The following is a 12,767-nucleotide window of genomic DNA, read 5'->3' as shown; positions in this document are numbered from 1 at the left end:
TCCCTACTACTTTCAAAAGTAAGTCCTTTACTACTAAATCATCATCTATTTTAGAGGCTTATGCTTCTGTAGTTAATATTAGAATTGGTGGTAATGACAAGGAGAAAAAACAAATCATTGATGATATCATTAGAGATGAAACGGAAAAATGCCTAGTTTTTGCTTCCCAAAATCCTGAGATATCTCTACCTGACAATTTAGATACTGAATTTGATAAGGATAATGGAGTTTGTACTCCAGATAATGGCATTCTTGGCACCAACACACCAGGGGGCACTGCTGGTGCTGTAGGTAGCTATGGGAATGCAGTGAGAGGTGGACTTTTTAGTCTAACACACCCCTTTAAAATCCCATGATTGGAATTTTCTGGAATATTAGAGGTTTAGGACAAAAAGGAAAACTTCAGTGCCTGTCTGATTTGGTAAATAAGTATAAGCCTGATTTTTTAGGCTTTCAAGAAATTAAAAGAGAAAACTTATATGATTCCTTTCTTAGTACATTAGCTGGTTCTACTGCATATGAGTGGCATATACTCCCTGTAGTGGGTACTGCTGGTGGTATCCTTGTGGGTACTAAAACTAATTTTTTTTAGGTCCTTGATGTTAACCTAAAGAAATAATGCATTATTATTTCCTTGAAAAGTAAGATTGATGGTTTTTGCTGGCACCTGATTGTAGTGTATGGTACAGCTTATGCTGTTGATAAGGTTGATTTTATTGTCGAATTACATGAGAGTATGGAAGGCTTATGCTATCCTGTCCTGTTTGGGGGAGATTTTAACCTGATTAGGGAGGCTAAGGAGAAAACTTCTCGTAATATTAATAACTCTTGGGCTTTTTTGTTTAACGATTGGATTAACAAATGGGGCTTGATGGAGTACAAGCTATCAAACAGGGTTTTCACCTGGAGTAATAACCAAGACAACCCCATTTTTGCCACTATTGACAGAGTTTTCTCTGCTACTAGCTGGGACAGTCACTTCCCACTTACATCCTTGTGTGCCCTGCCAAGGGTGGGGAGTGATCATGCTCCCATTTTGCTGGACTCTGGGGTGGGTGTATATAGCCCAACCAGACCTTTTAAATTTGAGAAATGGTGGCTTGAACAACCTGATTTTCAGGCCTTGGTTGAAAAAAATTGGGCCACACCTTCCCCTTTCACCACTGCTATTGAAACCTGGCAGTTTGAAACTAAATTATTTAGGAAGCTTGTGAAAGGTTGGAGCATTAATATTGAAGTTGCCATGAAAAAAAGAAAGAAAGAGTTACTTCAGGAATTTGATATCTTAGACATCTTCTCCGAACAAAATAGAACCAATGCTGAGGATATCCTCAGGATGAAACAAATCAAGGCTGAGCTATATGATATATGGAGAAAAGAAGAAACTGCCATGTGGTAGGGATCTAGAGACACGAAAATCAAAGAGGGGGATAGAAATACAGCATATTTCCATGCTGTTGCTAATCAACGTAGAAGGAAAAATCAGCTATCTATCTTGGAGGGCCTAGATGGACCTGTATACTCCACCAAAGACATGCTGGGGGTTGCAACTAATTTTTATAAGAACCTATTTGGGTTTGAGCCTAAACCTAACATTCACCTGGATGACCAGTTTTGGTCTGAAGAGGAACGTGTGACAGAAGCTGAAAATACAATGCTAGAAAGGCCTTTTTCAGAGGAGGAAATCAAAGAAGCCATTATGGGCTCTTATGCTAATGGAGCCCCTGGACCTGATGGTCTATCTCTTTTGTTTTACCAGCACTTTTGGGAGATTATTAAGGGAGATTTCATGGCGCTGGTGAGGGACTTTGAGAGTGGATCTCTGGATATCCAGAGACTAAACTATTCTATAGTCACTCTTATTCCTAAAGAGCCAGATGCCAAAAATATGAAGAAAAAAATTAGACCCATCTGTTTAAGCAACTGTTCTGTGAAATTTTTTAGTAAAGCCATGACAATAGGGTTTCCCCTGTGGGTCATAGGCTACTATCCCCATGCCAATCTGCTTTCGTGAGAGGCAGATTCATACTTGAAAGTGTGGTTACTGCCCATGAGGCTATCCATGAAGTTCACAAATCTAGAGAGGCTGGGATTGTTCTCAAATTAGACTATGAAAAAGCTTACGGTCGTGTGAACTGGGATTTCCTAGTAGAGATGTTAACATCTAGAGGCTTTGGGGCTAAATGGATTAGGTGGAATCTATCCATTCTGCAACAAAGTTCCTTCTGTGTTAAGATTAATGATGTGTTAGGTCCTTATTTTGTAGGGGGGGAAGGGTTGAAACAAGGAGACCCTAGCTGCCCCATGCTTTTCAACCTTGTGGCAGATGTTTTCTCTCGTATGCTGATGAAAGCTGTCAACAGCAACATCATTTCTGGGATTGTTCCTCACATCATCCCACGTGGGCTTATCTACTTACAATATGCCGGCGACACAATATTATTCCTAAACTCTAAGCCTGAATATGTAAAAAAACTTAAAATGGCTTCTTGCATGTTTTGAAAACCTCTCTGGGTTGAAAATTAACTGTGATAAGTGTGAAGTGGTACCAATAAATATGAGTGAAGAAGATGCTAAGTTGTTATCTCAATTTTTTTGTTGCAAGTTTGAGGATTTCCCCCTTAAGTACCTGGGGGTACCTCTTCATTATCTTAAACTAAGAAGGGAGGATATCCAGTATATTATTGACAAAATCATGAAAAGGATCAGTGGTTGGAAGGGGAGATTACTTAGCTATGAGGCAAAGCTAGTCCTGCTCAAAGCTTGCATGACTAGTATTCCTATGTACCTAATGTCTGTGATTAAATTCCCTAAGTGGGCTATCAAAGCCATCACCTCTCAGATGGCACATTTCTTCTGGGGGGACTCGGGGGACGAGCATAAATACCATCTTGCTAACTGGGGGCTGATCTCTCAGAAAAAAGAATTTGGTGGCTTGGGGGTACCCAATTTAAGAGAGTTTAACATGGCTTTGTTAGCTTCTTGGGCTAAAAGATACTTCATGAATCAGGATAAGGATTGGGTGAGATTGATTGATCATAAATATAAAACTAATAAACCTAATTTGTTGTGGGCCAAACAGGGTGTGGGTTCACCTTTTTGGAAAGGGGTGACCTGGGCTTTTGAAAGCATTAGGCCTTTTTTCGATGGAATTTGGGGAACGGGGACAAGATTAGTTTCTAGGACGACACCTGGGTTGGGGATTCTTCCCTAAAAACTCAATTTTGGGAGGTGTATGAGATTTGTCAACAACAACAATGTGTGGTGGCTGAGGTGTGGGATGGTTCCAACCTGAAGCTCACTTTTAATAGATGTGTTAATGAGGAATTTATGGACAGATGGCACGACCTGATCCAGGTCATCTCTACCAAGAGCCTGACCAGTGAGGAGGACCAACGTGTCTGGCTGTTGGAGCCATCGGGGATTTACTCGGTCAGATCCTATTACAATATGATTAACTGGGGGAGTAAATACCCCGCTGTGGAAAAAATTCTGGAAAATTGTGGTGCCTAGCGGATACTTGGTCTTCATTTGGTTAGCTTTCAATAATAAAATCCTCACTAGAGACAACTTAAAACAAGAGGAGGGTAGTAGAGGACTTAAACTGCTTATTTTGCAATGAAAATGAATCAGTTCACCACCTGTTCTTTGAATGTGTGGTAGCCAAACAGATTTGGACCAATGTTGCTGATACTTTTGGTTTCAATATCCCTAAAAATATGACTGAGTTATCTTCCTTTTGGAATATGAACAACAAGAAAACTGTTGTTAACATTGCATGTGTTGCTACCATTTGGGGCATTTGGACCATGCGTAATGACATTTGTTTTCAGGGCGTACCGTGGACAAGCACTCGTGTGATCTTGGAAAGGATCAGCTCTTCTCTACATCAATGGAAAATCCTGTCCGGAGGCGATCAATCAGTGTTGCTTCGACGCTGCCTTCAGCTCCTGGACCGTCGAAGAGGCGAGCTGCTCAGGATCGCCTGGGATGGGAATTGAGAGCGTGCTCAAAGAGGATCCGGGGCGGAAACGTGCTGAAAGCTCATTCGGGATGATCGTGCGAGGAAGCTGGGTCACTATATCCCTAAGGAACTTGCTGTATTGCTTGACTGATGGTTTTTTTATGTCGCCCTGCGTGGCGCTGGTCTCTCTCCTTAGCTGTTTTCGTGATATGATTGGACTTTAGCGCTTTTGCGAGTTAGGTTGCGTTTTTCTTTTCTGGTTTGCCACTTTTGGTAAACCCGATCGCTTGTAACAGTCACTGTAACTTGCTTTGCCCCGTTTTCTATAAAAGTGAGGTTGGAGAAACCCTTTTTGATAAAAAAAAATGAATGAATCACTACAAAAACACACAGCGACGCATAATACCTTTTTTCGTGAGAAACGAGACGCACAATACCTGTGTCTCGATGGTACCCACCGGTTGAGCCATCTGTCGGTCTGTTTCCTCCGACGCGACGTCTGTAGCCAACTTCTTTTCAAGGACTGCCATATAATGGATCGGTGTTCACTAAAAGGGTCATAACTTTGTCATTCGGAGTCTGTTTCGGACCCACAAGTACTCAAATCCTCGCGGCGAGCGTGCGAATCCAGAAAATACTCCCCGCTTGCGCCAGGAGGCCCGGGGTGCCTTCAAATTCGGTCTTAAGGAGGACTTTTTTGGCCCTGAAAGTCAAATAACATCATTCGTCGCTGCTTTTCGGACAAGTTTCTGAACGCATTGGACCTTCCTTTTGAAGGAAATTCGAGAGATTACGTTGATTGTAGACATTAGTCCCCCTGGCAAGGACGAACGTAGATCTTATCAGTTTAATATCTGATATGTGGGCCATGTGCCTACAATGATATTAAATTTATTTTTTAGGGGGTGGGTCCACAACAGTAGCTTGCTATTGGGGCTCACATGTGTCGCCTGGACGTTGCACTACTGCCCTGGCCTGGCACACCCCAACCAAAACTAATTCAAACTTGTCGGCGTCCTGGACTTGGGGGGTATCCAGTCATGCCTGCCTGCAGCCCACCACGTGGCTTCATCAATGGCCTGGTACGGCCCAGCCTCAACACGGTTTTCATTCTAGGGAAACAAGACCAAGACCGCCAGGGCGACAGGACGGAGGTCATCACCGAGCCCACCGCAGCGTCACGACCAGAGGCTTTTTGCAGGCGAAGACTACTTTGTCAAGATAGACTGTACTACTTGTCCCCTTTCAAATCCCGCCGCTGTGGAATCCCTTCCCGCTCATATTTGGAAAGAGGACCAAGGCCACTATATATAGGACTTCGCCACCACCATAGAGGAGGAACCGAGATCAGGACAAGTAGAGCACCACACCAACTCAAGAACACCTCACCTCCTGAGGCTTGTTCATCCACGGTACTAGTTCATCCATAGCCCCTCGAGGCAATCCACCACACCACACTGCATTAGGGTATTACACCACAACGGTGGCCCGAAACAGTATAAATCTCTGTGTCTTTGTGTCTCCTTGAGCTCGACGCAATAGGCTAGGGAGGATCGCGAGTAGGCAGGCTGGGCAGGTTGAGATCTCCGCACGCACCCCGGAGTTCGAACCTCTCAAGGGTTGCCGGATCCCTAAATCCGACATTTGGCGCGCCAGGTAGGGGTGCGTCGGATTCTCTCTTCCGTCGTTCGATCCGCCATCGCTCCGACACCTCCATGGCCGACGCGCGCGGGGCTCACGCCGAGCGTCAGGCTGCGGTCGCCGCCCCGTCGCTCAGACGGCTCCGGCGGGTGACGGTTGTGCCCGCCGCGCTCCTTCTCCGGTGGCCAACGCCGCCACGGGCCCTGCCGCCCATGAGCAGCAAGCTTCATCGCTGCACCCGTCGGTGCGCCGCGACGGCCGCACCGCTACTCCGTCACTGACCCCAGCAGCTTCGTCCTCCCACGCGCGCCGCGGCCAGGTGGACGCGCAGGCCGCTCTGCTCACGGCGCGGGAGCTTCTTCGCTACCGTCCGGTGGGTGATCTCTACGAGGAGTGGCTCGAGCGGATCGCCGAGCTCATCAGCGTCGCGCACAGGGGCTCCGACGGGCAGGCTCGCTCGCTGCCTCAGCAACCACCTGCAGCGGGCGACGTCGCGCACGGGGCTCCTCCTCCGCCTCCGGCCCGGGGCGCCATCATCGAGCCAAGGCGTATGGCTCCACGGCGCGACCCGTAGCTCCCGGCGCCGGCTTGAGATGACGTGAGCTGCCAGGTGGTGCAACGTCCCCAAGGAGAAGCGCGCGTGCTTCCAGCACCCCAGCACCAGGCTCGCGCGCTGCCGCAGGAGGTGGTGGTGCGCGTGCACCAGGACCACGTTCCACCCCCTCGACGACCTCCGGTGGCCACAGCAGGGTGCCGCGCGTTCACTGCGGAGCTCTGCAACGTCGTCTAGCCGAGCAAGTTCAAGCCTGACCTGCCTCCACGCTACGACGGCACTGCAAACCCCGCCGAGTTCCTACAGCTCTACGAGCTGAGCATCGAGGCGGCCAACGGCGACGAGAAGATCATGGCAAACTGGTTCCCGATGGCCCTCAAGGATGGCGCGCGTTCTTGGCTCCTGAACCTGACCGACGGGTCGGTTTCTTCCTGGGAGGAGATGCGCAGCCGCTTCATCGCCAACTTTCAGGGCACTCGCGACCGTCCGCCGGCCGCGGGAGACCTGCGCCGCGTCAAACAGCAGCCTGGAGAGACCCTGCATAAGTATATCCAGCGCTTCAACAACGTCCGCCTCAAGATTCCCAAGGTGTCTGATGAGGCCATCATCTCCGCGTTCACCGATGGCGTCTGCGATGTCAAGATGAAGGAGGAGCTCGCCATCCACGAGGATCTCTGCACCGCTCTGGAGATGTTCAACATGGCGAACAAGTGTGCAAGGGATGAGGAGGGACGCCTCTCCCTCCTCGAGCTCCCTGATGCTGATCCAGAAGACAAGAAGACCAAGACCAAGGACACGAGCGCAAGGGGCCAGCCGTGCTCGCAGCCGAGCCAGAGACCAAGCGCGGCTGCGACCACCCCGAGTCATCCAAGGGCAAGCGGCCGTTCTGCGCCTTCCACAACGTCTACAGCCACAACACCGGCGACTGCCAGGAGCTCAGGGCTCTCCGCGACGGGCGCCTCGGTCGACGCCCCGAGTGCAATGATCGAGGCTACGGGCGCGGAGGTGGCCGAGGTGGAGGACGCTGGGATGGACGCGACCGCCGTCAGGAGTGGCGCGGCCAGCCTCGTGAGGACCGCTGGCAGGACCAGCCTCGCGAGGGCAACTGGAGGGAGCAGCCTCGTGAGGACCGCCCTCAGGGCAACGCAACCTTGCCTCCTCTGCCTCCACCGCCAAGAAGGAACGAAGATCACCACCAAGACGAGGGGGCTGGGGCTTTCAGGAGCCTCGGGCCATTGCCTGCATCTTGGGCGGCTCACAGGCCCCGGCTTCCCACCGTGTCTTCAAGCAGTTTGCGCGCGAAGTGAATGCAGCGCTCCCCAAGCTTGAAGAAACTCGCCCTCTCAAGTGGTCCAAGTGTGCCATCACCTTCGACTCCTCAGACCGCCTCAAGTGTGCGGCCACCGCTGGCGCGCTCCCCATGCTCTGCTCCCCCGTTATCAGCAATGTGACCGTCACCAAGACCCTCATCGATGGTGGAGCAGGGCTCAATGTTCTCTCCGTTCAGACGTTCGACAGACTCCAGGTGCCATACTACCAGCTGTACCCCACCAAGCCATTCTCAGGAGTGACCGATGGATCGACACACCCGATCGGGCAGGTTCGCCTCCCAGTCACCTTCGGCGAGCGCAACAACTACCGCACCGGGCTCATTGACTTTGACGTCGCCAACATCCGCCTGCCCTACAACGCCATCCTAGGGTACCCAGCACTGGCCAAGTTCATGGCGGCCACACACCAGGCTACAACGTCGCCTGCCAAGAGAAGGATGCAGTGTGCTCCCTCGAGCGCGCTTTCCAAGCTGCAGCACTTGAGAACCCAGAAGACGAAGACGGCGCCCTCCCTCCTGAGGTCGCTCCCAAGATGAAGAAGCTGCAGCTAGGCCAGGGGTCTCGTGAGGGAGCATCACTCGAGGACGCGGCGCTGAGTCTCGCGTCTCCGGACGCGGCGCCTTCACCATCGCATAAGGAGGCGCGCCCGACGCTCCTCTCAGGCTGGGCTCGGGGGCTCTCCTTTGGAGGGCCTCAGATCTAGCCAATGTCGCGAGAGTGGCGCTCGGGCACCACGTGGAGGCGCTCTTCAGAGCACGCTTCCCAGGAGAAGGCAGCAGGCGGAGGGCACCAGGCATTCAGGAGTTCATCAGCAAGGCAATCGAGGAGATTCGGGAAGGAAGGGTTCTGCAAGGCGATCGTTGCCTGCCGCGTGGCTCAGCTCATTGCACTGGCGAGGGTAAGGAATTCCGTGTCTCCGTCGACATTCCCGGGCTCAACAGGGCCGCGTCTCGGCAGCTCATGTGGCCGTCTCGTGTCAGCCGATGCGAGGGTCCGCCTCACAGCTACGCCCGCATGCCTTTTGGCCTGGCGGGCGCGGGTGAGGCATTCCAGTGCTGCATGAGGGACGCTCAGACGGCCTGCGAGGCCAGGCACCAGGCGATCCTGGCGGAGATGGAGGAGCACCTTCAGGAGCCTTCCGGTCCTTCCGAGCCTCCCGAGGCTCGGCACCGGAGCGGCTCATGAGGAACGGCCTCGGTGGCGCGCGTTTTTTGGATACTTCAACAACTCTTCAGCAACGGTACCAGGTGACATCTCCCTAGTTCGTTCAATTTGGGGGCGCCCCTCGGGCTGCATCATCCCCAAGCCGTGTGGGTCCGTCCCTACGGCATGTATCCCTTCCGCATTTATCAGAGCCAGTTACAATCCTTTCCAAGTTACTTTTGAATTATTGACTGCCTGACCGGCGCTTCGCCGCTAAGAGTGTTACTTTTGAATTATTGACTGCCTGACCGGCGCTTCGCCGCTAAGAGTGTCTCGCGCCCTCGCGAGCTCTCCCACGACCGCCTCATGATTAAGGACTAGCACGGCATCTGTGCTCGGGTCCGTCCCTGCAGCGTCGCTAAACCCAAGTAGTTGAGCTCTGGCTCACGGGCTAGCCCCGTGTACGTCACCTCCCGTAGCTCTTGGTGTCTTGTTCTTGCATGAGCTAATCGTGAGTGGATGAGTGAGGGCGCGCGACCTAGTGCCCCCGTGGCCACGAGAACCGCGCGCCGACTGTTTTTCTTCAGGATCTTTGCATGAGAAGACTGGGCACGGCGTCTGTGCTCGGGTCCATCCCTGCAGCGTCGATAAATCCAGCGGCTGAGCTCTGTCTGGCGGGTCGGTCCCGTTCACGTCACCTCCTGGGGTCGTTGGTGTCTGGCCTTCTCATGCAATAACCTCAGGAAACTCATTCGGCGCAGGCTGCCTAACCATCTCGCAGGACCAATCCGAGCATCTCTAATCAAGACCAGGCGCAACCCGCCTTGAGGTAGGGCCTCGTGAGTCCCGCGCTGGCTCACGGGTGCCCATATACACCTCCTCCAGCCCTGCCGTGCAAGCCACGTGTCAGGGCGGGGCTGTACACGCCCCGGGGGCTCTCCTCAGAGGGAGCCCCCTCCCACGCACCAGTGGAAGCACCATGCTCTGTGCTGGCCGTCGACACTGCCGAGGAGCGGCTATGCCCGTGCAAGAGCAGAGCGCTATGCTCCGCCCTGGTGATAAACAACTGGGGGTGGCCTCACGGCTGCATTAACCTCAGGGAGCCTCCGGGCTCAGTGACTAGCCTCACCGTGCTGCTCTCCCTCAGGAAGGTAGCGCGAGGGGGCTGGGCACGGGGGCTACGCTCAGGTCACGCCTGGCGTACCCCACCTCGCCAGGCCTCACGGGGCTGGTCTTCGCGCACCCCTCCCAAGAGAGAGCTCGGCGAGGAAAAGGTAGGATGGTCTGTTCGTACGTCAAGGGGGACCCCTAAGCATCGCGTCTCAGGAGCCTAACTGGTCACGTAGCCCCTCACCTCTTGGCCTCGTCCTGGTGATCCGGACGACTCAACGACGGCTGAGGCATGCGCGGGGCCGGGCCCTGCCGACGCAGAACACCAAGACCTGGTTGTCACCCTTCTTTTTCAAGCCGTTCGCACGTCAAGGGGGACTCCTGAGCATCGCGTCTTAGGAGCCTAACTGGTCACGTATCCCCTCACCTCTTGGGCTCGTCCTGGTGATCCGGATGACTCAACGACGGTTGAGGCATGCGCGGGGCCGGGCCCTGCCGACGCAGAACACCAAGGCTTGCCCCTGCATCTTTTCCTAAGTTGTTCGCACGTGAAGGAGGACTCCTGAGCATCGCGACTCAGGAGCCTAACTGGGCACGTAGCCCCTCACCCCTTGGGTTCGTCCTGGTGATCCGGACGACCCAACCGCGGATGAGGTACGCGCGGGGCCGGGCTCTGCCGACGCAGAACAACAAAGCAAACGGGAAAGCTGAAGGAGCATAATCTAGTTATTACAAGACATATTGTTCCAAGCAAATAGTTCTAAACGCCTTCCCGAGGCATGTCGCACGATGCAGGATAAACAAGCAAGAGAAGAATCGTCGGGCCACCTCTTCAGACTTGGGTATCACCGCTGCCCGCCAGCAGAGCCTCGTCGCCAGGCGCGTCACCCGTTCCACCGGCTTCAGTCAGAGGACCAACGACCAGGTACTTGCTCAGCAAGGCGTCCACGAAGCTCTTCACGGCGGCAGCAGCAGCATCCTGGGAGTCGGCGTCCACCGGAGTAAGGAAGGAGGAGAGGTTGAAGCTGGCATCCTGGAGATAAAGATGGCTGAAGACGCACGTCAGAGCCGAGGAAGAAAGTGAGCGTGCCTCGCTTTCCACCAAGGATGCAAACCCGTCGACAGCATCTTCGAGCACCGCCACGACTTCAGGAAGCAGAGCAGCAGGGCTCTCCCTCGGGGTCGTCACCACTGCCTTTCTCGAGGGATCATCTCCAAAGAGCGCCTTCTGGGCCTTGTGGAAGCGTGCCTCGAGGAAGGAGAGGGTGTCGCGCTCCATGGCGGCCACCTTCTTGGCCTCGGCCAGGGCTGCCTCCGCCTCCTCCTTCAGCTTCGTTAGGCAGTCGCGCTCCCCAGCCTGCTCTAAGGCCGTCTTCTTCACCTCGGCGTCTTGGTTGGCGACGGCGGCTTCCTGGGCCTTCAGCTTCTCCTCACGCTCCTGGAGCTGGCTGGCCTGGGCGGCCTGCTGGTCCTGGAGAGCCTTCAGATCAGCCTCTGCCAGGCGGCACCGGTTCTCAGCTTCTGTGGCCTCCTGCCGCGCCAGGTCGCGCGCCGTGGCGGCCACCCCAAGCGCCTTCTGGGCCTCCTCCGCAGAGCCCCAGGCCGCGCGGACAGACGCATCAGCCTCGAGCCAACCGGAGATCAGCCTCAGGCATCCCTGCGCCGAACGACGATCCGGGCCCTGAAGTTCACCCTGGAGGAGGTCCAGCGCCGCCCTTGCCTCTTCCAGGGTCCCGGAGGGAGCAGGAGCACCATGACTCGGCCACGCGCTGGGCAAGGGAGGAGGCGCCCTCGGCGCCAAGGCAGAAGAAACCTCAGCCTCAGGAAGGACCGGGGGCTCCGGAGGCTGGTTGTCCTCAGCAGCCGCGGCAAGGCTGGGTGCCGGAGGAGTCAGGCCTGCCGAAGGCACCGGCACCTCATGGGGATGGGCATCCACGTCCTCCGGAGATGACGTCACCTCTGGGGCTGCGGGGGCTGCGGCACTCTTCTTCACCTGGGCCGCGGCAACCGCTTCATTGCTTGCAGCCGCGACAACCTCCGTACCTCCTTCTGCTTCTTCGACGGCTGTTGTCTAACGACAGGAGAAGACGCTCAGTACCGCTTCAAGAACCAATAAGCAGGGTTAAGGGAGAAACTTACTGGTCGACGAAGGCGTAGCGCCTCTTCATGCTCAGCAACGGGCACTAGGGAGGAGCAGCTGGCGCCGAGCTCTTGGGAGCAGGAGAGCTTGCGGTTGGCGCCGCCCGGGACGGCGTCGGCGAAGGTGGGCTGCTGCCCGGAGAAATCAGTGCGGTCCTGCTTTTCTTCACAACCGCTCGCTTGGGCTGCTTCAAGGAGGCCACCCCCAGACCTCGTCGTGACTCCTGGAGGGCGCGGCACCTCCACCACCGGGGGCTCGTCGTCATCGTCATCGTCAGGAAGGTCGCACAGGAGCTCCCTTTGCTCCGGGGCAAAGGATTCTTCCACAACCTCATCCTCGGTGGCCTCGGAGGATTGGCCGTCGGAGGAGAGGTGCACCAAGGTAGTAGGCGGCAAGGAAGACCCCAGCCGCACGAACCCGAGCTCGTCGAAGACAGGCATGGCCGCGACAACCTCCTCGGCATCATCACGGTAGTACAGCGGAAGCCAGCCTTCCGGAGGGTCGCTCGGGTCCTTTCCCGTCAGGTAGAGCAACACCTTGTTCAGCTCCTCCTCGGGAAGGGGATCTCGGCGCAGGCGGATTTTGTCGTCTTCACCACCAAGCTTCCACAAGGGACGGGGGCGGTCTTGAAGCGGCGCGACGCGCTGCTTCAGGAACTCCCTGATGAGCATGGCCCCCGTCAGCTTCGCGTTCTTCAGCTCGTTATCCATCTTCCTCACGAACGGCGTCAGGGAAGGGTCGGTGTTCTTCTCAGAACGCCACCACTTCTCGGAGACGGGGAATGCGGTCGGCAGCTTCAGCGAGCTCTGGGAGCTCTTGGCATCCATCAACACCCACCTCTTCACGGCATCCTCCACTTTCTTCCCGGCGCGAGAGATTGCGTTA

General features: G+C 54.7%; 1 pseudogene; it reads left to right on the top strand.

Annotated features, from left to right (window-relative positions):
• The first annotated feature begins 4,774 nt into the window (after positions 1-4,774).
• LOC123081113 (uncharacterized) lies at positions 4,775-4,953 on the top strand (annotated as a pseudogene).
• Positions 4,954-12,767: the final 7,814 nt, after the last annotated feature.

Source organism: Triticum aestivum, chromosome 3D (assembly GCF_018294505.1).
Source record: "Triticum aestivum cultivar Chinese Spring chromosome 3D, IWGSC CS RefSeq v2.1, whole genome shotgun sequence".
NCBI classification, from domain to species: Eukaryota; Viridiplantae; Streptophyta; class Magnoliopsida; order Poales; family Poaceae; genus Triticum; species Triticum aestivum.
This window is presented reverse-complemented; position numbering and strand designations above follow the sequence as displayed.